The following is a 23,659-nucleotide window of genomic DNA, read 5'->3' as shown; positions in this document are numbered from 1 at the left end:
GGATTTCCAACTCAGTAATATTTCAGTGAGAATGTTGAAAACTTTTCCCTATTAAGTTAGAGACATTATCCAGAACACTTTCTTCTGTACAGTGCCAAAGTGTATGTAACTTGAACAAACAAACAACCATTCAAAGTATGGTTTGCAGAAATTCTGGTGTGATTTTTAACAGGATGGAAAATGTGGGACTGGTGTGGAAAGGTTTTACAGTCACATTTCACAACATGGGGTACTCAACTGCTCCTCTTGAATGGACTGGTGTGAAAATGCACACTTATCCTCTAAACAGGCTTCACTTAGGGACCTGCAACTTTGGCTTTGAAGGATAGAGCTTCCATCTTGTATAGTATGATGAGCCACTGGGAGTTGTAGTTTTCAGCTTGGCTAAGAATTGTTGTGTGACCAGGGGCACCTAATACCTGAGTCTCAGTATCCTCATATAAGCGTTAAATAAACAACATTTCCCAAAGTGTTGTGCCCATACCACTGATGGCACACATGTCAATCTTAGTTAGGACAGAGCTAAACATTTTAAATTGTGATCATAATTTGTTTATTTTAATGGGGATTAGAATAACAATAAGGTATCTTATTTTTCTCTAAGATTTTATCAACATAGTCATTTTGTTTGAGACTAGAGCAGGGATCAAAAATTGTTGAAGGTAGTCAAATTTTTAAAAAAGACAAATAATAATAAAAGGAGTATATATAAATATATAAGTTTTAGATGTGGGGAAGCAACGAAAAAGTACTAGACCAAAAGAATCCTCTCTGCTTGAAAAATGTGATCTTTTTTCCTTAAAAGACAAGACCATCAACAAGAAATGATTTTTTCTGTATTAATATGAACACTAATAACAGTAGCTACTGCTAATGACTATAATATAAAAAAGAAATGCTTATTTTCCCTATTAAATAAGGAAACAACAGGTCAAAAATCACACATTTATCTTTTGGTAGTGCCAGGATTCAAAGCAGTTTCACAATAATTGCGAAGTTCATATCTTCCCATGGGCTATGGAAGAACATAATAGCTAAGCGTTAAGTGGCTAGGGCTTTGGAATCAGACTGCTCAAACCGGCAACTTGTGTTTGCCATTTTGACTTTTATTAAATTTTATTTGGGGTCCAGGGGAAGATGTGCTGGTTTGTTATTTAGGTAAACTGTGTGTAATGGTGGATTTATATACAGATTATTTTGTTACCTAGGTAATGTGTAAACTCAATCTCTCAAGACTGAGCCAGAAAGAAATTGAATATGTTAATAAACCAATAATGAGCTCTGAAATTTAATCAGTAATAAAAAAAGCCTACCAAGAACAACAACAACAAAAATTGCCAAGGAACAGAAGGATTCACAGCCAAATTCTACCAGATGTATTAAGAAGATCTGGTAGTATTCCTACTGAAGCTACTCTGAACAATTGAGAAGAAGAGATTCCTCTATAGCATACTCTATAAAGCCCACATCATTCTGATACTAAAATCTGGCAGAGACACAACAACAACAATGAAAAATTCTTCAGTCTAATATCCTTGATGAACATAGATGCAAAAATATTCAACAAAAAATAAATACAGCAGCACATCAAAAAGCTTATCTACCATGATCAAATAGACTTTGTCACTGGGCTGAAAGATTAGTTCAACATACATAAATCAATAAATGTGATTCATCACATAAACAGAACTAAAGACAAAAACCATATGATTATTTCAATAGCTGCAGAAAATGGTTTCAACAAAATTCAACACTGCTTCATGTTAAAAACCCTTAAGAAATTGGGAAATGAAAGAATATACTCCAAAATAATAAGAACCATCTATGAAAAACCCATACATAGCCCCATCATACTGAACGGGGAAAGCTGGAAGCATTTCTCATGATGAGCAGCACAAGACCAGGATGCACCCCTCTCACCATTACTATTCAACATAGAATTGCAAGTCCTAGCCAAAGCAATCAGTCAAGAGAAAGAAATAAAAGGCATTCAAATAGGAACAGGGGAAGTCAAGGTATCCCTGTTTGTATACAATATGATTCTATACCGAGAAAACTCCATAGTCTCTGTGTAACAGCTCCTTGCTCTGTTAAACAACTTCAGCAAAATTTCAGGATACAGAATCAATGCACAAAATCAATAGCATTCCTATACACCAACAACACCCAAGCTAAAGGCCAAATCAAGAACTCAATTCCATTCAAAATAGCCATGAAAAGAATAAAATATAGCTAACTATGGAGGTGAAAGATCTCTACAATGAAAATTATAAAACACTGCTCAAAAAAATCAGATGACACAAACAAATGAAATAGCATGCCATGCTCATGGATAGGATGAATTCATATTATTAAAATGCCCATACTAGCAAAAGCAATTTACAAATTCAATGATATTCTTATCAAACTATCAATGACCCTCTTCACAGAATTAATTTTTAAAAAACTGTTCTCAAATTCATATGAAACCCACAAAAGAGCTTGAATAACCAAGGCAATGCTAAGCAAAAAGAACAAAGCTGGAAGCATCATGCTACTCCACTTCAAACTATACTACAGGGTTCTAGTAATCAAAACAGCTTGATACTGGTACAGAAACATGTAGACCAATGACTCTACCATATGTTACCTGTGGGACTTTGAACATATTTCTGAAACTTCCTGTGCCTTTGTTTCTATGTCTGTAAAGGAGGATTAATAATAATAATAATAATAATAATGTGTTTATATTGTTCTTATAAATATAAAATATTTATGGCAAGCATAGAGCAAAACACCTGATGGATAATAAGCTCTTGTTAATGTCCAAACTGTCATTGCCATTGCTTTTGATGATGTTGGCTTGTTTTCTTCATAATTGAATTTCAAAAACTTGCCCTTGCTAATATTTTGCAGTGCTGTGCCTTCTATGAATGATTTTCTTATATATAATTTTATTTGGCTTGAAAGCCTTCTCCTGCCTATTAAGCCTCTAGGTTTATGGACCTCATTTTCCCCTGGATCATTTTGTATCTCACATTGGTCTTTGTATCTTTAAAATGCTTACCAAGCTTCAAATGTCGTATGTCTTATGCTTTTTTTTTTTTAAACAAGGAGTTTAGTTTTATTTTCTCTGTGCATCTGCAAAATGCTCAGAACCAACATAAAAAAGTAATACCTCCTGTGGAAAAAGTTACATTACAAAGGGGAATGGGGTGGGGTGCTCAAAGAGGTTAGTGCCTCAGCCCCAAGGAGCTACAGCATCTCTGATTGGTCCAAGGAATCGAAAAGATATTGGGAAGATGTAACAGGAGGAAGGAAAATGTGAATTTACTGGGGGAGAGGGCCCCGAAGCGGGCCTCAAGGGGAACTGGTGGCCGGGGAGTGGGTCTTGCTGTTTCTGTTTTTTTCTCCCTTTTGCCCTTGTGTGGCAGAAGTCTGGGAGATGATTCAATGAAAGATAAAAGGTGCCATATGTTGTATGCTATCTCTGTGCCAATGCTTTATTTATATCATCTCAAGCAACCCTTTCAATCACACTTGCTGTGGTTGTCTTTATCATTGCTTATAGAAAAGGAATTTGTAGTGCATAGAGGTTAAGTGACTTGCCCACTCTTTTGCAGATGAACTGTGGCAGAACCAGTATTCTCCCCTATTTCCATGTGATTCTGTAATGCACAGCTTCGATTGGTACAATACATTGCTCACTTATCATTTACTATGACTTGAATTTCTGGTGGTCCTAGACCTTCCAAGGCTTTGCTCAGAAACTGTCAAGTTAGTTTGCAGATGATTCCAATTCTAACTTTTTTTTTTTTTCTGAAGGCATTTTTAGTTTAGGGCTCAAGAAACATGACTCCCATATTTAAACAAATTTGGAAGAGTATTCTCCCAGGACATCATCTGAGTGAGAAAAAAAAATTTTTTGTTTGCCTTGCTTCAAAGTGATGTCCTTAGTCAAGATGAATGCATACTCCTTTTGAGTAGTTTAATCTTTTTTCTAGTTCAGACAAAATGTATGGTATTGTTGGTATCTACTGGCTTTTTGTGATAGTCACAAATTGTCAACAAGAACCTTAAAAACTCTCTGAGTCTTGATTCACAATGCCAATTTCAGCCAATCCCAACACTTTGAAGGAAGATTTACTAATAGGAAATAAAAGTTCCAATATTTCTTAGAGTTATAAGGCTCTAAAAGAAATTTGGTACATTAAGGTAGTATCAATCCCTGTAACAAAATATCTGATTTCATATGGTCTTTCTTGTGCTCTTATGATTCAGCTCAGTGAAAGAAATTTCCAGGCAAAGGAGAATTCTGAATTATAGTTATTTCTATTATGGTTTTACTGGTGATTAACTTTTCTTGTTTGCCAATGGCACTGATGACCACAGTGAGTTTTAGCCTTAAAATATCAATATCTATTAAAAATAACACATGTGGGCTATTGCTATTATGTCTTATGGTAAAAGAGTCATGACTAAAGCATCATCTACATGAGAACTCAGTCCCTTTTCCTCCCTTCTCTCTTTGAGTCTTCTGCTTTTGTAAACTTTTCTCATGTGGCCCATTCATGTGTGAACAGCCAGTGATATCTGCAATGAGGGAAAAGGATAGAATATAATTGAAATTGAGAGACAGATATAGGAAAAAAGGAGAGAGAGAGGGATATTGGAAACTTCTCACTATGTGCCTACATTGTTTTGAATTCTTGTGTAGATTCAATATGCAACATTACTTAGTGCTCACATTAACTTTATATTTATTTATCTCTCTACCTATCTCTCTATGGAGCCATCAGACCACCGTATTTGGGCACAAACACAGAGTGAAGCCTGAGATAAGGTTTAGCTAACACAAATGTTGATCCTTACTGGGTGTGAACATTTGGATAATTGTACTCTTATTTTATCTTTTTATGTTTTCTCATTGCATGAATGTTAATTTAAAAATGGATTGTTTTCAAGGTTCTTATCGTTAAAAAAAATAATAAATATCTAAAGAGTCCTGTCCCAGCTTGGGCTCTCTAGAAACAGACTCTGAGACAGAGTTTAGAGTGCAGGGCATCTCTTGGGAGCAAAACCTGTGGAGGAGGTTGTGAAGCAGAACTGGGTGAAGTAAGCTCATACACTGTGACACAGACCCAAGAGCCTCAGTGGACCCATGAGAAGGTCTGGAGTTGAAATGACCCATAAAGCTGTTGCACATGGGGCTAAAATGAATGGTCCTTTTTCTCTATGCCAATCAGTTGGATATGATCCTCCTGTCCAAAGTTGTGTGACCTTGAGCAAGTGGCTCTACTGAGGCTAGTCCTTGTGGGCTGGTAGCTGAAGGCTCATCCCTGACAGCATTTCTTTAAGCTAGGGCAACAAGTTCCTCCATTGAAGAGGAAATCTGGGGGGCACCTGCTTCACTGGCACATGGTCTCTGCCATCACACATGGTCCTGGGCTTAAAGGGGATCATGTTTGTTTCAATGCTCTGCTTTTGCTGCTGTACTGAAATTTAAATTTTAAAATAAGAGTTTCTGTATTTTCAGTTTGCACTGAACCCTATAAATTAGGCAGTCAACATGTTCTGGGTACACAGCTCAATATTCAACATAGCTCCTGCTCCCTGCGGTTCTGATGTATCCTTATAGAGTAAGCTAGCCAGCCATCAAAAAGGCACTTCCAGAGTAAAACAGGATTAGTACATTCTACCCCTCAGCTCTGCTGATGCAGAATAAAAACCTTGAGATCTTCTGAAATGGAATTAAACATCTACATAATTTAGCTAGTTAGGTCTAAGTAAATGCCATTAGAGGTCCCTAAATGAAATTAGGCAACTGAGTTAAAATAAAGAATTAGTAAATCTTTTTTCTCCATTTTGTTGCAACTTTTAAAAAATGTTTTATAATAATAGAGTGTTGAAGAAATTCTGCACTAATTTGATTGTATTATTTCTATCTTCTTTTTTCTTTAGCTTGGTACAGAAGCAGAAACAGAATAGATTACTAGAACTGGAAGTCCTTCAAGTAGCCCTTTATTTCATAAGTGAAGAAAATGAAGCCCTACAAGTACATTGTCCAAAGTCACACAGCTGCTCAGGGCCAACTCACGAACTAGAAGCAAGTTCTCTTGACTTAAGGAAGTATTTCACCATATTTGAGATTTTTTCACTAAGTACATAATTGGTTGTCCAGACATTAATTTGCATATGCAAGACATTTCAGTCCATGCTTAATTTCACAGTAGCTCAAAAAATGTCTAATATATCAAGTCTACATTAAAATCTGTATACCAAAAGTGGGACAACAGATTTATGGGGTAACTCTCCAAGCTGCAGATGCTGTCATTTTCTCCATTGAGTTAGAGTTGTCAGCTGCTGCACCTGGAAGCCTTCATTCCAGTTGGTTGCAGTGAATTTACTTCAAGATGCTACCTGTTCCTCTTTGTATAAGCAGAAAGTTACCAAAACAGGAAGTCTGATTATAATGGGGGCATAGAACGAGTCTGACATTGTATTTGCACATCTGGAAGCTGAATATAAAATATCCAGAGATGAGAACTTTCAACTTTCAAAAAAATTCAGAGGGCAAAACTGATTTTGTTTCATAGACAAAAATGTGTTTATGGGAGGCTGATGGTTTGAAACAAAGCCAAGAAGCCGAACTATATCAAGTATCATTGTTATTGGGATCAGCTGAAAAATAAAATTTGGGGCCAATTATTCCTTTCTAGAAGCTAAGATAATTCAGGAAAATAAAATGCAATCTTGGATAGGGGCCAAAGGACTCACAAAGCTTTGAGTATTCGATAAAATGTCACAGTGAACTCTAGCTCTAGCATTTCAAATCACCAGCAACTCTGTCTCTAGCATTTCAAATTGCCAGGTAATTTGGTTTGTTGTTTTCCTGCTATAAACTTGAGTCTGCCCAGCCATTTTGTCTTGACTCCTGCAGCTACCTGTATTTGCCTCCATCTTAAACTAGGAGGAATAAAAAAGAAAGAAATCTAATTTCTGCCTACCATCAGCATTCTTGCAAAATAAAAATTAGATCAATTAGATTGATGGATGAATCGCAGTGGGTGTTTCTTAGTCACCTTCCCTATGTCCTTTCTACTTTTTTACCTTTGAGAATTTATGCTCATTGAATTTTAGCCAATGTATTTAAGGTGGACTGAATTTGTTTCAAGAAATGAATGCCTATTGGCTTGAACCAATCAGCCTATCTCATGCCTGATTCAGACATGGATTTATGACCAGGTTAGAGCCTCTGAAATGCTGTGGCTACTCCAAGAAAACAGTTATCTCTTCCAGTCCTATTGCTAAGAGGATACAAGGCTTGGAGCCATCTTGCACCATTAGATGAACCGGGTATTGAGAAAACCAATATAAAAGGAGGCAGGAGGCAGACATCATCAAATAAGCACTAATAATATAGTCTGAGCTATCTAGATGAAGCCATGCCTTTGCCCTTGTCAGTTCCCCTTTTGATTTGAGTATGTGCTTATCCTATGGCATAAAAAATAAGGATTATGAAACTATCATCCCATTACAGGCACTTTGAGTAAACCCAACCTGCCCTCCATATTATCCCAGTAGGAATTCAGAATGTCCTGGCCTCAGGACTTGACCCCATCTTGATATATTTGTCCAGACTTTGTCTACCCAGCCCTTTCACAATGTTGTTATTATTTCTTCCTCTACGCACCTCCCCTTCTCAATAATCATTTGATTACTGACCACAGAGTTCACTACTTACCCCAGAACCCCAAGTTGTGGCAATCCATTTGTCTGTGCCTCTCCAGGATGACACCAAGCAATCCCCCTTGGGCACAATGTCAGGATGGGGACTTTGCAAACACACTACACAACTGGATGGAAGAAGAACTCACAATTTCTTCTCGTGCTCATTGAAAGCTGAGAAGATTGGATATCTCTGGCTCCTAGTGTCCCTAAAGAAGGAATAATTAGATCATATTGATGGATGTGTTTCTGTGATTGAAGGTCAGTCCTGGGAAAAAATATGTTCTCTCCTTGAGGACAGAACATATTTTTTCCAATAAAAAAGAGTGGTAAGCAAGGTGGGAAGTGGAACCATCCTGGAAGCAAAAAGCAGAGTTGCTTCTGTGTTCTTTTCCAATTGCATCATCTTTCCCTAAAAAAAGGTCTTTAGCTTAGATATTTTGGCTACCATACAGTTAATGTTTTCAAAATTTGTGATACTCTAAGTTGTTTTGGGTGGGAGGTAAAGTCTTCAATTCTCTCTACTATACTCTCTGGGAAAAAAAATTTGATAAAACTTAGTGAGCCACCTAGAAAACATGAAGGCAGTGCTCATCTGCTCATTCCATTAACTGGCATAGAACCCTTGCCTGGGAGAGTGTGGAGGAACCTCAGAAGCAGACTCCCACTCCTACCTTAGAAAATGAGAAAGCTGAGGCTCAGGAACCTCCTTACTCTTGCCTGAAATTAGGCTGAGACTTAGCCTACTGCCAGATAGCCTGGTTTCTACCCAATATTCCTGCATTACAAATACTACGTCATTCATAGTATAGTAACCGTCCATGTGCCAAAACTTGATTGAATATTTGCTATGTGTAGGGCACTATGCTAGTCACTCTCAATGTTAATCAATAAGTCAATTCTGTATTTGAAGGGCAGCTTCACTTTCTATAGCAACATGAAGAAAACTCATGGCATTCCAGGCTAAAGGGGTTGCAATTATACATCTTTACAAAGGAGAATCTAGTATGGGGACTTTCAGCGGATCAAAATGCATAGCTTGGGGATGTCCAGGACTATTGTTTAACACCTCCATGTGGGACAAATTGCAATTACTTACCTAAAATCATAATTTATCATCATAGATGGATATATTGATATTAAAAGCTGTACTCCTTTTCCTCTTCAGCACTGTACTAAAGGTAATTTAGAAGAAACTATGGGCATAAAGTTTACAATAAACTTCTTAGGACTTTTCCTTCAATAGATGTATCCTGGAACCTGTCAGCTTATCAAGCTGAACTCTCACTGTGATCTTTGATTTCAACTCTCTTTCATATTTTTGTGGTTTCCAAATCTATATCTGCATCAAAGGCCCCTTCCCAGCTTTAAAACCTTATTGTCCAAACATATATCAGATTCATCCAGCTAGATGTCACATTGAAGCAATTCAATAGATCTATACTCAACAGTTCCAAACCAGAACTCTTCGTTTTCCTTGCAAAGTTTTTGCTTCTCTCTCCCTGTGTAATTAGTGATGTGTATCGCTTAAGATAGAAATAGCATATTTATCTGTAGCTTCCCCCAATCCCTTGCCCTTATACCCAATTGGTTACTAAGGCTTATCAAGTTTTTCTTAATTGTATTATTAATTTACTTCCTCATTTGAATTCTCACTGCTCTACTCGAGACCTTTATTGCTTCCTCATTGAGGTTTCACATGACTGTCCTTTCGTTCATCTACAGCTTCACCATCAGAATTCTGTTTCTTCATATTAGATTAACCATGATGCTTCTCTACCTAAAATATTTTAACACTTAACCACTGCCTACTAAATAAATCTCAAATTCCTAAGTTTGATATTCTAAACTCTCTACAGATTTCAGCTTACATTTCTAACTTGATGTCAACCACTCATCATAAAATACAACATTATCTGATGAAACTAAACACTAGCCATTACTGTAAGACGTCATATGCTCCATTGCTGTCTTTTACTAGACTCTCTGTCCCCAAATCTTTATCTGTCAAAACTTTATCAATGTGCTTTGAAGTCTAACACTGACTGTCATCTCCTCTATCACGTCTTTTCCTACCATCCTTCCAAATGGAACTAAGTCCAGTTTTTGTTTCAACAGAATAGTTTTTTCTTGATATCTATACTATAGCATTTTTCACATTATACTATCGTTTATTACATACCTTTTCATATCCTTAATTAATATGTATACTCTAAGAAGGTTGAAATCGTGCTTTTTCTCTTCTCTGTTATTCAAATGTCTACCACATTCCCCTGCATAGAAAAGGCAGTTTGATAACTATTATATAAAGGAACACATAAACTCATGAATATTGAAAGATAGGTTTTGTAATTATAAACATTCATGTTAGATCTGCATATGTTTAGTCAAACTGCCTGTGGTCTCAGTTACTTGGGAGGCTGAGGGGGGGAATTGCTTAAACCCAGGAGGTCCAGGCTGCAGTGACCCATATTTGTACCACTTTAATTTAAAATTTGTACCAATTTAATTTAAAATTTAAATTTAATTAAAGTTGACAAAAATGGAAGCCCAGAATGGCAGGTTCTGATGATAAGAAAAAAAAAGGGAAGAAAGAAAAGGCTCCCATAGTTAGCTGGGAGTAGGCGAGATGCAATAGTTAGTGAGTAGGTGCTCTAAATTCTAGTAAAGATCTCTCCACTCAGCTAGTTTTTCTCTATAGCTTTGAGTCCCCCCAAATTATGATGATACCCTTCAAACAACTGACTTAGGATACATGTGAAATTAATTTGTTAACTAAAGTTAAATTAACATTAACTTTAATTTGTCAGTAAAAAATAAAACATTTACTTGCCTGAAATTCAGTATAACTAGGTCCTAATGCTAGGTTTTGGTCCTAGGAGCACTAAAGAATCATGCAATATTGGGAAAATGTGCTAGAAATTGGAAAATAACATTTGCTGGTAAATTTCTCATGATGAAGTGAGCATGATAAGGGCAGAAGTTTTTATACTATTCACCTATGCATTCACAGTGCTTGGAATAATATCCAGTTCCACAGTAAGCCCTTAGACAACTATTTAGTGAATACAATAATAAATAAATAAATTTATTATATGCTAGAAATTTTCTTTGGTGTTTTATATGCACTACTTCATTTAAATTTTATAATCTCCCTATAGAATAATAGGTTTCATTAGCTCCACTTTGCAAATTTGAGCACCAAGGCTCAGAGAGTAAAGACGTTGCTAAGAAACTAAGAATTACTTAGTGTTGGAGCAGGTACTAACACTCAGGTGTGTACATCTCATTGTTCTTTTTCCATCTGTAAAATCAGAATGTTGGAAAAGTTTAAGGGCAAAAATATATTACATATACACATTTACATGTACATACATACATACATAAGGTGAGGGAAGAAATGCATGCATACTTTCCAGATCAAAGGACGTATTATTGGTCTAAAATTTTAAAATTACATCATGCATTCCTTAGTTTACTCATAAAATTGTCATAACTAACATACTCAGATTTTATGGATGAGAAAAATAATAAAACATTTCTGGAATTTAGAAATGCTCAGTTAGTTTTAAAAGAATTTTTGTACCTTCCCCCCACCCCCCCAAAATAACCAAAAAGTCCTTAAGAAGTATCCCCAAAATCACCCCTAATTTATAATTTTTCCTTCTGGGCTTTCACATCTCTAGGACTAGATTACCACCAAAGTCTAATCAAGCAGTAAAAATTTTATAATTGTAATAAAGTGCAGAGTGGAATATTCAAAAGCCAAAATGTACGTTCCAGAGACCAAGTATGAAGAAGAGTAGAAGGAAAAAGATAATTATTGCCTGAAGTCACAGAGGCAGGCCTCATGGAAGACTGGAGGATGAGGGAGATGAGCTATATCACTATGATGGCTATCTGGGTGGACTTTCTCATTTTGTTTTGTTTTGATTTTGCCTTCTCAGTATCCATTTCCTAATTCTGCTTTTCTTTTTGGAATTTGTCCCAATCCCACTTTGTTAATTTGATTTAGAGGGAAAGGAACCCCCATCTACTACCCCCAATACATAGGGTGAGTTTTGGTCTGAGGTTTGGCCAATCAGAATTATACAGGTTTATTCAAGGTATATAATGAGTTTAGGTCAGTTAAAAAAAAAAAAGAGAGAGAGAGAGACTTTTGCTAAATGACTTGGCAAAAAGAAACCTCCTTTCTACTGGAGGAGCTAAGCTGGTAGGATGAAGTCTAGAACTGTGATGATCATTCTGACAATTCATGGGAGAAACCCACGGATAGACACCCAAGACACGAATTCCTGTGTGATTTCCTGAGCTCTTAAACTCATGCCTGAAGGAACTAGACATCTCCATGGACTTTTCACTTTCACCATTCACAAATTCTTTTTTAGAAACTAATCCAGTTTGAAGTGCTTGTATCCCATGCAGCCAAGAGAGCTCTAATACAAGCATGGATATGTCTTGAATTAGGGTGGGTAGAGAAAAGTAATAAAGGTGCTTCTAATAAACTGTTATCTATCAGGAACAAAGGCCAGATGTAGGAACAGGTGATAAAATGGAAAGAAGAGCAGAGATAATATATTGGGGCAGACCATAATATAAATGTTTTTACTGTTAGATGGGGCCAGCAGATGTAAGACTTTAAACACATTGATGGAAATTCTTATACTAATGATGTCAGAGAATCATTGAAGGTTTTTGAGCAGTAGCCATAGTGGCAAGATTAATTTATACCTGAATAGCACTTTACAGCTTTCAGAGTGATTATTCATGCATTATCTTATGTGATCATTTTTCAAAGACATTAATATTATTATATATTTTATAATAAATGTTATTTTACAGATAGCGAAACCAGGATTTAGAGAGGTGATAAAACATGCATTCTATCAAACCCTTAAATGTTTTCTCATTGTTCTTAGAATAAATTCAAACTCCTTACCACAGACTGTAATTTCCTGCATGGTCTGGCCTCTCATTTTCTCCTTAGTTTTATCCCGTTAGATTCCCTGCCGTGTTTACAGTGCACCAAGATATTGTCTTGACTTTCACTTCTTCAAAAGCACCAAGCTTTTCGGGACTCAGGGCCTTTACACATGATGTTCCTCTGCCTGGAATCATCTCTCTGATCTTATTCATTCAACTAATACTGGATGTGCCTCAGTTCCCAGCTTTACCTAATAGGGCTTTTCCCGACTGGCCCACTCCACATAAAGCAGGAGTCTTTGTTCTACATTCCAATAAAACCATGAGTGTTTCTTTCAAAGTAGTATCATAATTTATAATTATGCATTAATTACTATAATTATTTTTAATATGGTTTATTCTCTTAGACTACAGTTCATGTGAAATATGAGAACTAGAGTCATTTCTTTTTGGTTCCTGTCTATCAAGGACTGAAACCATTAATTTCCTCAGTATTCAGTATCCATTTCTTAATTCTGTTTTTCTTTTTGGAACTTGCTCCAACTCTACTTTGTTCATTTGATCTGGAGGGAAACAAACTCCACCTAGTACCCCCAATCCATGGGGGGAGTTCTGGTCTGAAGTTTGACCAACCAGAATTACATAGGTTTGTTCAAGGTGTATAGTAAGTTTAGGTCAATAAAAAAAAAAAAATGAGACTTTTGCTATATTCCTCAGTGGCCCTGAGTCAGAATTACTGAGTGAATTAAAGAATAAATGAATGAATAAAGTTTCTACTTTCTGAACTATAAAAGATAAATACAAGTAAAAATGTGTATGGCTTATTTTGTAAAATTCCGGAACAATTAAATTAGGTAATGCTTGTTAAAGGTGGGCGATGTTTTCACCCAAGCACTTGCATTGGCCCCTTTAAATTAGGTTTTGTTATAGTCAAGTTGTGGAGAAAGGATATTTGCTAAATCCCTTTATCTCTCTGTTCTAATCAAAGGAGCGGTCTCCTGTAATGTAGAGAAAACCACCTTTCTACTCAAGGCAGACGGTGAGGGCATGAGGTTTACTGTTCAGTAGAAAACAAAGCCAAGATGATCATTATCATTGTCATTATTATCACGGCCATTATCTGAGCAACAATGTGTAAGACTCTCTCGTGTTTTGACTCCATCTATTGAGTTAATTCTCACAATAACCCAGTAAAAGTTGCTATTATTGACTACACTTTCGAATGAAGAGGGAGATAAAGAGATGGTAATAAATGCACCTTATATCACATGGTCAGAGGCATAGCCAGGACCAATCCAAGCAATCTAGTTTCTGAAGCTGTGTACTTAACCATTGCAAATACTGCCAACTTCATCACCATTTGGCTACACAGGCAGGGGCAGCACAGAAAGACTTGCTATGTATCTCTGCCAGCTGGGCAAAGACACCTCAGACAGGGCAGAGGGGTCACACAGAGAGATACAGCTGCGTAGTTCCTTGAGACTCCCTCATTCCTCAAGGGGCCCATGTCAAGGGAAGATCCAGTGGCCATCAAGGTTCCTGCCAGAAAAGGTGACAGAGACTCATCAACAGAGTGGTGGACAGGACCCCCAGACTAGTGAGCTGCAAGGGGATGGTGTAAAGAGTCAGGATTTACAGCCAGTGGGTACCCAAGTGAGGCCAAGTAAGCCAGAAATGCCCTCAGAGTTCCAGCCAGAGACAGCCCAAATCAACATCTGTAAGAGTCACAAGCTTCAGCCACTGCAAGGATTTTGGGTGGCTCATTAAATTGTATCTCTTTCTTTCTTTCCTTCTTTCTTTCTTTTTTCTTTTTCTTTCTTTCTTCCTTCTTTCCTTTCATTCTTCTTTCTTTTTCTTTATTTCCTTCCTTCCTTCTTTCTTTCTTTTTTGAATACTAATCCAAATTATAAATAAGGGAAAAAAAGTGATAAAACAACATAGTTTAACTTCTATTGTTCCACAACTAGCACTAGATTGAAGGCATGGACTGGTGAGAGAAATCAAAATGAGCCTGCTAAAAATCTCACTTCACCAACTCTCACTGATTTATTCAATGAAGAAATGTGAAGAAAAAGCCAGTCATTTCCCAACATGGAAATTCTCCCCTGCAGAGTGAAGAGCTGAAATTCAGAAGAGAAACACGGAGAACACCTCAGGAGTGGGACAAAGAGAAACACGGAGAACCACTCAGGAGCGGGACAGAAATGTTCTACCATCAGCTCAAATGTCATTAAGGTGAGCAGCAACCAGGTGGGAAAAAGGATATTAAAAGATGCAAAATAAAAATCAGGTCAAGACCTGCCACCATGAAGATGTTTCAACTGGGCTCTCCTCGTGTGCCCAGGGCCCTCCTGGGAGGAGTGGGAGACAGACAAATGTCATCCCAGAAGACCCAGAGAACCTCATTCAATAGAGATTTCTAAAGGAATTGTCAAGTTGTGATGTCCGAAAGAAATGTCAGATGAATTGATACATAGTTTTTAATTTTCTCATAGCCACAAGAAATAAAAGTAAAAAGAAACAAAAAAGTTAATTTAAACAATATATTTTAACCTAAATTGTTAAAATATTATTTCAACATGCAATGACTATAACAACTACTAAAAAGATGTATGTTCTTTTTTCATGTAAAGTCATTAAACTCTCATATGTATTTTATATTTACATCCTATGTCAATTTTGATTAGCCAAATTTTAAGTCCTCAAAGAGGAGCATGTGTCTAGTGGCCACATTATTGGACAGCACAGATTAAAAGTACTGAGTTGGCTACATTTAGACTGTGATAGATAATATAGATAATATTTTTTTTCCCTAGGAACCAGCGCATGAAGCTTAACAGGAAGGCTAAAACACACACACACACACACACACACACACACACACACACCATTCTGACTGCCTAGCTGAGTTTTTTTGTGAGCTAGGATTTCAACCTCTTCAACCTTTATTTATAAATCACATAACATAGTATCTGACACAATACAATAGTACGGGAGTGTGAACTATTTTTATTACCAGCATTATTAATAGCAGGGACAGAATGAAGGACCAGGTCTCCTGACTTCTAACCAATCCCAGACTTTCCAGAATCCCAGGGGCATCTCATGTTAGCAACACATTTGTCCTAAGAAGACAATGTTAGGATTGGCCATCGGCATTATTAAAACTTGTACACTGGATTCCTGGTGCTGCAAGATCTGAGATCCTTCAAGTCACCTGTTTGCAAAACAAAGTGCAGAAAAACAAATCTTCGCATTTTCCTGAACTGACCTTTAAATCCACACATGCTGCCTCTACCATGCAGCCCCAGCTGCTAAGCATCCTGACGTTCTTATTAAAGATGCAAGATCCAGCTTGCTAGCAGGAAGCATCAGAGGCCTGTTATGGGTGAAAAATACTGAGGCCACAGTTGAGGCCACACTTGAACTACATTCTTACTAATGAATCAAGGCCACACTTACTTATGAACTACATTCTTACTAATGAACTACATTCTTACTAATGAATCAAGGCCACACATTCTTACTAATGAATCAAGTAAGAAAATCAAAGTTAAAAATGCTTCATAGCTATCTTTTTGCAACATCCTCAGAACTGACAATGAAAGAAAATGCATTTTCTTAAGACAGCAACTCTTGGGAACAACCACAATAACCAAATCAAAGAGAGATTATTACATATAGAAGAGACGCTAACTGTGAATGGGTCAGTACCTAATTAAGTCTCTTTTCTAGAAATGAATCCTCAGGCTCCATTTGCTGTTCCTAGTCACTAAATATTTTTTAAGGTTGCTAGCCTCTCAGGAAATTTGTCCTCATATTACTAATTTTCTAAACCACAGGGACAGATTAAAATGCTTATGACCACAGGTGTGAAAGAATCATACTAGCCAAAATAGGAACCTCAACTACACTCTCTTTACAAGTAATATGGAAAAATCAAGCTTCCTCACCTGAGTGGCAAACATTTAGGGAGTGGATCAGAGAGGTGTCACAGCCGCAGAAGATGGCGATTTCACTTATTCCTTTTTCACTCTGTCATTGTTCATCTACCACGGGCAAGTACCGTGCTAAGTCCTGAGGACAGAAGGGAAATGTAGTTCCACCTTGATGAAATTTACAGTCTTGTGGCAGGAAAGAGAAACAGCAATTAAAAATTATATAGACAACAATTTAAACTGATTGAACATTTTGTACCAGGACCTGTAATCAGTATTAAAAATATATTATTTCTATGCATCATCCTACTGGAAATGAGCATCAAGCTACAAGTAAGGTAAATGCTACAAAGGAGGGGAGCACAGGGTTATGGCATCACAAAACAGGAGGCTTGGCCTGATTTGAGAGATGAGGAAGTGATAAATGAGCAAGGTTTTGCTGGTAAAGGCTTACCAACAAGTGCTCCAGAGTAAAAGTGTGATGTGTAGTGTTTGCTCATCTCTAGAGTGTAAATACCTCTCAACCACTGATTTTAAGCTACTACCATGATGTCATTGAAGGTGGAATTGGAAAAAGATGTGCACAATCAGATCTCTTCATGAGGAAAGGCAATCTTGCTCCAACTAGATAATATGATAATAAGCTATTCTTTGTCTAGAGAAGAAACGATACACTGCAAGTTGAATGAGTCTGAATTCATCTGCTAGGACTGCCATAAGAAAATGATGCAGACGGAGTGGCTTAAACAGCAGAAATCTATTTTTTTCAGTTTTGGAGGCTAGGCATCTAAGATTAAGGTGCCAGAAAGGTTGATTCTGGCCGAGGGCCCTCTTCCTGGTATGTAGACAACCACCCTTTCACTATGTTCTCTCATGACATTACCTCTGTGTTTGCATGGAGGAAGAGACATATGTTATCTCCTTCTTTTCTTATGAAGACACCAATCCTTGGGTTGTTCATGGCCCCATCTTTATGACCTCATAACCTTATTAACAACCCTAACGGCCCTGTTTTCAAAAACCATCACGTTGGGGGTGATATTAATAACCACAGGCTTTGTATCCCTACCCAAATATCATCTTGAATTTTAATCCCCTTGATCCTCATGTGTCAAGAGAGAGATCAGGTTGAGGTGACTGGATCATGGGAGTGTTTCCCGCATGCTATTCTCGTGACAGTGAGTGAGCTGTCCTGAGATCTGATGGTTTGATAAGAGACTATTATCCTTTGCTCGGCAGTTCTCCTTTCTGCTGCCTTGTGAAGAAGATTCCTTGCTTTCCTTTCAGCTTCCACCGTGATTGTAAGTTTCCTGAGTCTTTCTCAGACATGTTGAACTGTGAGTCAATTAAATTTATAGTGGTACGAAAATGGATTAGTATAGAGGGTTAGGGATTCAACATATACATTTTATGGGTTCTCAATTCAGTGTATAACAGTTCTTATCTTCTCCCTTTGCACAGTGAATGCATATGTCAGTCCTCTAACTCTGAGGTTTCCAAACTGCAAGCTACAGGCAGGAATAGTGTGCCCTTATAGCCATGATAACAGATTTAGGCAGGGGTAAATGCATAGCCAGGATCTATCTGTAGAATGAGTAGATGTCTTAACCATAGAAATAAACTGAAATTCTCATAAGTAATTACATATTGTTATGATAAATAAAATAATAATGCATTATAGATATTGATAAGTTTCTTGTAGCTTTTGTTCAGAGCACTTTACCAGTAAGAAAATGAAACTGATTTAAATCTGGGAAATGAGTTCCTGAAGCTGAATGTTAAAAATAATGAAGAGTTTTCCCAGTTGTAAAGGGCAGAGAACATGCCAGAGGAGGGTCCTATCTACAGCAGACTCAGAATGGTCCACAGTGTGGGTAGGTAGAGCACAGTATTCTTGGAGAAGACATTGAGGTGGGAGTAAAAGACTAGGGACAGATGTGGAGAGTTTATTTCACTGTGCCAGGTAGGGCGGGAATCCCCCTGGTTATATTTGGCTTTTCATAAAGAGCTTTAACGTGGAATGCAATTTGAGAAGACCTGCTTTGTAGAGGTCTTTTGTTAATATGGAATGTTAACTGCAGAAGCCAGAATCTGGGAGCATGAAAATCAGATACGAGGCTGCGGCAGTAGTTCTGACACATGAAGAGGGCTGCGCCAGTGCAGGTTCAAAACACGGGATGGCGGATACAGTTCTTACCATTCTTCTCTTCCACAAACATGTGGACTCCTCACCTTTTCTCATCAGACTACTGATAATAGATGATGAATGTCAAACAGATATACAAATTTTCTACCCACAAAAATTGGTTAGTAAATAATAAATCAATGTCTATAAGCACACACTATAATTAAGATCCTACTTATAATTTTTACAAAATAGCCTATGGAGGAACCTATACATTGTTTCACTTATTTATGGCGGAGAGCTTCAATGCAATGCCTTTGGTTTAGAGAACTAGAAGGCAGAAAATCCTGTGTGCAAATGACTGATTTAAAACAGATAGCTTTTGTCATACCCTTAAGCTAAACAAGGTTTTGTTTTCTCATTTCTAGAAGTTTAGAATTAGTTTTCTTAACATTTGGGATTTAAATCTTGACAACTAGAAATAAAGTCTAAAGAGTAGAGTAAATTCAGATTGTTGAGATCCTAACTGATTTCAGCATTTGATTTTCAAATAATGTTTAGCACACCTAGAAAAAGTCAAGCCTTGTTAAGACAGAATTCTTAAAGAGACTTGCTTACATAATTTTGTCTTTACAGGGCACTACGGCATACTTCTTTTCCATGCCCATATCTTTAATGTAAAATATTATGAAAATGGTGGGAGGTTTTTCTGAGAACGATTCAGCCCACAAACTGGAAAAAAAAATACATAGCTCTTGAGCACTTACTTGCGTTGCATCATTAAATTCTTATATCGGCTCTACAAAGTGCTGTTATCATTACCATTTAATAGATAAAGGAGCTGAAGCTTTACTTACCTAAATACACAAAACTCAAAAGTGGATGCCACCTTTTCTGTCCAACTACAGAGCCTGGCCTTTAACCATACCAGGACATGTGTGTTTTCTTCTTCATTGCTCTCTGTGTTCAGTCAAACCCGAGGTCCTGCTGAGTCTTCCCTGGGTTGTTCTTGCGTATGTGTTCCTGTTCCACCCCTTCCTCAGACCTACCATCCAGCTCATACTAAGACAACCACTTAACCCTCTGGCTCCAAACCAGAGTTTTCAAATATAAATCTTATTGGACCATTGCCCAGGCTTTAAACTCTTTAATGGTATCCCACTGCCCTCATGATAAAATCAAGCATAATAAAATTAGAAATCCATATTAGATTTAGGAGACTTGACATGAGCATACCCCTCTGTGATTCTACAGCCTCTACTTCACAATCTATGTTCTAGGTACACAAACTACTTACATCTAATCATCTAACAGTTATGCGATGCTCTTTCTTACCTCTGGTACTTACAAACGATGTTTTCTCAAAGACCCCAGAAAAATGAAAGGCGTTGACCTCAAGCTGGAGCCCAAATTTTCAACCGAACATAACAACATTGGCAAATAACCATCTTGAGGTATATTTGCATAACATGAAAAATACAGAAAGCCCACTCTTTCGTAAAGCAGAACAGTTCCCTGAAAAAGTTAGTTATATATGTAACTACAGGTACCAGCATCTTATGTCTCATGATCTCCAGGCATTGCTCTCTAACTTTTGCTCTCTGGAATTATATAAAGGCAATCTAATTATTTTGTACACAATGTTATATTGCCAAATATTAAGTCAATTCTCATATATGTTTTAATATTTATATTTAGACATAATTGTGTGTATATGCGATTTCCTTTTCTTTTCTTTTCTCTTTTTCTTTTTATTTATTTATTTTTTGAGATAGAGCCTTGCTCTGTCTCTCAGACTGGAGTGCAGTGGCATGATCTTGACTCACTGTAACCTCCGGTTCCTGGGTTCAAGAGATTCTTGTACCTTAGCCTCCTGAGTAGCTGAGATTACAGGCATGTACCACCATGCCCAGCTAACTTTTGTATTTTTAGTAAAGATGGGGTTTAACCTTGTAGGTCAGCTGGTTTTGAACTCCTGGATTCATGTGTTCTGCCTGCATTGGCTTCCCAAAGTGCTGGGATTACAGGTGTGAGCCACTGTGCCCAGCTGTGTATGCCGTCTTCATAAGAAGATAAGAGTGTGTGTAAAACACAATGGAGACAAAGGTGAGAATAAGTAGTTAATCCTATACTCCTCAGATACATCTTCTAAAACAATAGTTCCTGAACTTCTTACATTGTTACCCCATCAAAAAAGTGCATTTCACATTATGGCCCACTATATGCACGTGCACACACAGGCACAGGCACGTTTCATCATGTGCCATATACAGATGTTTCAGGACCATGGACTATGACGTTGCAGCCTAGGAGCAATAGGCTGTATTGTGTAGCCTGGGTGTGTAGCAGACTATACCACTGAGATTTGTCTAAGAGCACTGTATGATGTTCATACACTGACAAAAATTGCCTAACAACACTTTTCTCAGAATATATCCCCATTGTTACGTGACGCATGGCTATGTATCATAGGCATTTGACCCTTGAGCAACTCATGGTTTAGGGGCAGTCAAAACTTTTGAGTCCCCAGTAACTTGACTACTAATGGCCTGCGGTTGACCAAAACCTTATCAATTACATATGGTTGATTAAAATGTTTTATATATGCATTATATAGAGCATTCATATGTATACACATATGTATATGTACATATATATACACGTATACATATGTGTATATACATACATGTATATATATATGATTGCACTTTAGGACCTGGGGTCCATGTGAAGAACATGCAGGATTGTTGCATAGGTACATACATGGCTTCCATCCCCATAACCTATATCTGGCATTTCTCCCCATGTTATCCCTCCCCAACTGCCTACCCCCTGCTGTCCCTCCCCTAGTCCCCCACAACAGACCCCAGTGTGTGATGCTCCCCTCCCTGTGTCCATGTGTTCTCGTTGTTCAAAACCTGCCTATGAGTGAGAGTATGCAGTGTTTGATTTTCTGTTCTTGTGCCAGTTTGCTGAGAAATTATGGATTACGGGTTCATCCATGTCTCTACAAAGGACACAAACTCATCATTTTTATGGCTGCATACTATTCCATAGTGTTTATGTGCCACATTTTACCTGTCCAATCTATCATCAATGGGCATTTGGGTTGGTTTCAGGTCTTTGCTGTTGTAAACAGTGCTACAATGAACATACATGTGCATGTGTCTTTATAATAGAATGATTTATAATCCTCTGGATATATACCCAGTAATGGGATTGCTGGGTCAAACAGAATTTCTATTTCTAGGTCCTTGAGGAATCGCCACACTGTCTTCCACAACAGTTGAACTAATTTACACTTCTACCAACAGGGTAAAAGCATTCCTATTTCTCCACATCCTCTCCAGCATCTTCTGTCTCCAGATTTTTTAATAATCACCATTCTAACTGATGTGAGATGGTATCTCAATGTGGTTTTGATTTGCATTTCCGTAATGACCAGTGATGACAAGCATTTTTTCATAAGTTTGTTGGCCTCATATATGTCTTCTTTTGAAAAGCGTCAGCTCATATCATTTGCCCACTTTTGGATGTGTTTGTTTTTTCTTGTAAATCTGTTTTAGTTCTTTGTAGACTCTGGATATTAGCCCTTTGTCAGATGGTAGATTGCAAAAATTTTCTCCTATTCTGTTGGTTGCCAGTTCACTCTAATGATTGTTTCTTTTGCTGTGTAAAAGCTCTGGAGTTTAATTAGATCCCCTTTGTCTATTTTGGTTTTTGTTGACAATGCTTTTGGTGTTTTAGTCATGAAGTCCTTGCCTATGCCTATGTCCTGAAAGATTTTGCCTACATTTTCTTCTAGGGTTTTTATGGCATTAGGTCTTATGTTTAAATCTTTAATCCATCTGGAGTTAATTTTAGTGTAAGGTGTTAGGAAGGGGTCCAGTTTCTGCTTTCTGCACATGGCTAGCCAGTTTTCCCAACATCATTTATTAAACAGGGAATCCTTTCCCCATTGCTGTTCTTTGTCAGTTCTATCAAAGATTGTATAGTTGTAGATGTGTGGTGTTGCCTTCAAGGGCTCTTTTCTGTTCCATTGGTCTATATCTCTGTTTTGGTACCAATACCATGCTGTTTTGATTACTGTAGCATTGTAGTATAGTTTGAAGTCAGTTAGCATGATGCCTCCAGCTTTGTTCTTTTTGCTTAGCACTGACTTGGCTATGTGGGCTCTCTTTTGGTTCCATATGAAGTTTAAGGGTTTTTTTTTAATTTCTGTGAAGAGGGTCATAGGTAGCTTGATGTGGATAGCATTGCACCTACAAATTCCTTTGGGCAATATGGCCATTTTCACAATGATTATTTCTAACCATGAGCAGGGAATGTTTTTCCCTCTGTTTGTGTCCTCTCTTACTTCCTTGAGCAGTGGTTTGTTGTTCTCCTTGAAGAGGTCCTTTACATCCTTTGTTAGTTGTATTCCTAGGTATTTTATTCTCTTTGTAGCAATTGTTAATGGCAGTTCATCTTTGATTTGGCTCTCTTTAAGTCTGTTATTGGTGTATAGGAATGCTTTTCTGCACATTAATTTTGTATCCTGAGACTTTATTGAAGTTGCTTATCAGTTTCAGCCGTTTTGGGGCTGAGATGATGGAGTCTTATAAATACACAATCTTGTCATCTGCAAATAGAGACGATGTGATTTCCTCCTTTCCTAATTGAATACCCTTTATTTCTTTTTCTTGTCTGATTTCTCTGGCTAGAACTTCCAATACTATATCGAATAGGAATGGTGAGAGAGGGCATCCTTGTTTAGTGCTGGTTTTCAAAGGGAATGCTTCCAGTTTTTGCCCATTCAATGTGATATTGGCTGTGGGTTTGTTGTAAATAGCTTTTATTATTTTGTGATATGTTCCATCGATACCTAGTTTATTTAGAGTTTTTAGCATAAAGGGCTGTTTAATTTTGTCAAAGGACTTCTCTGCATCTATTGAGATAATCATGTGGTTTGTTGTCTTTGGTTCTG

The 23,659-nt window shown here is 37.4% G+C and overlaps 1 protein-coding gene across 1 annotated transcript in view; it reads right to left on the bottom strand.

Moving 5' to 3' along the window:
- Nucleotides 1–740: 740 nt before the first annotated feature.
- Nucleotides 741–23,659, bottom strand: part of LOC103792108 (uncharacterized) — a 342,458-nt gene continuing 319,539 nt past the window's right edge. Inside the window, exons 9-10 of the mRNA XM_078367502.1 lie at nucleotides 16,584–16,707; nucleotides 741–9,980 (exon numbers count right to left, since the gene is read on the bottom strand). The gene's annotated coding sequence lies outside the window, so the exon portion shown is untranslated. The remainder of the gene's footprint in view (nucleotides 9,981–16,583; nucleotides 16,708–23,659) is intronic.

Source organism: Callithrix jacchus, chromosome 3 (assembly GCF_049354715.1).
Source record: "Callithrix jacchus isolate 240 chromosome 3, calJac240_pri, whole genome shotgun sequence".
In the NCBI taxonomy this organism is placed as follows: domain Eukaryota; kingdom Metazoa; phylum Chordata; class Mammalia; order Primates; family Cebidae; genus Callithrix; species Callithrix jacchus.
This window is presented reverse-complemented; position numbering and strand designations above follow the sequence as displayed.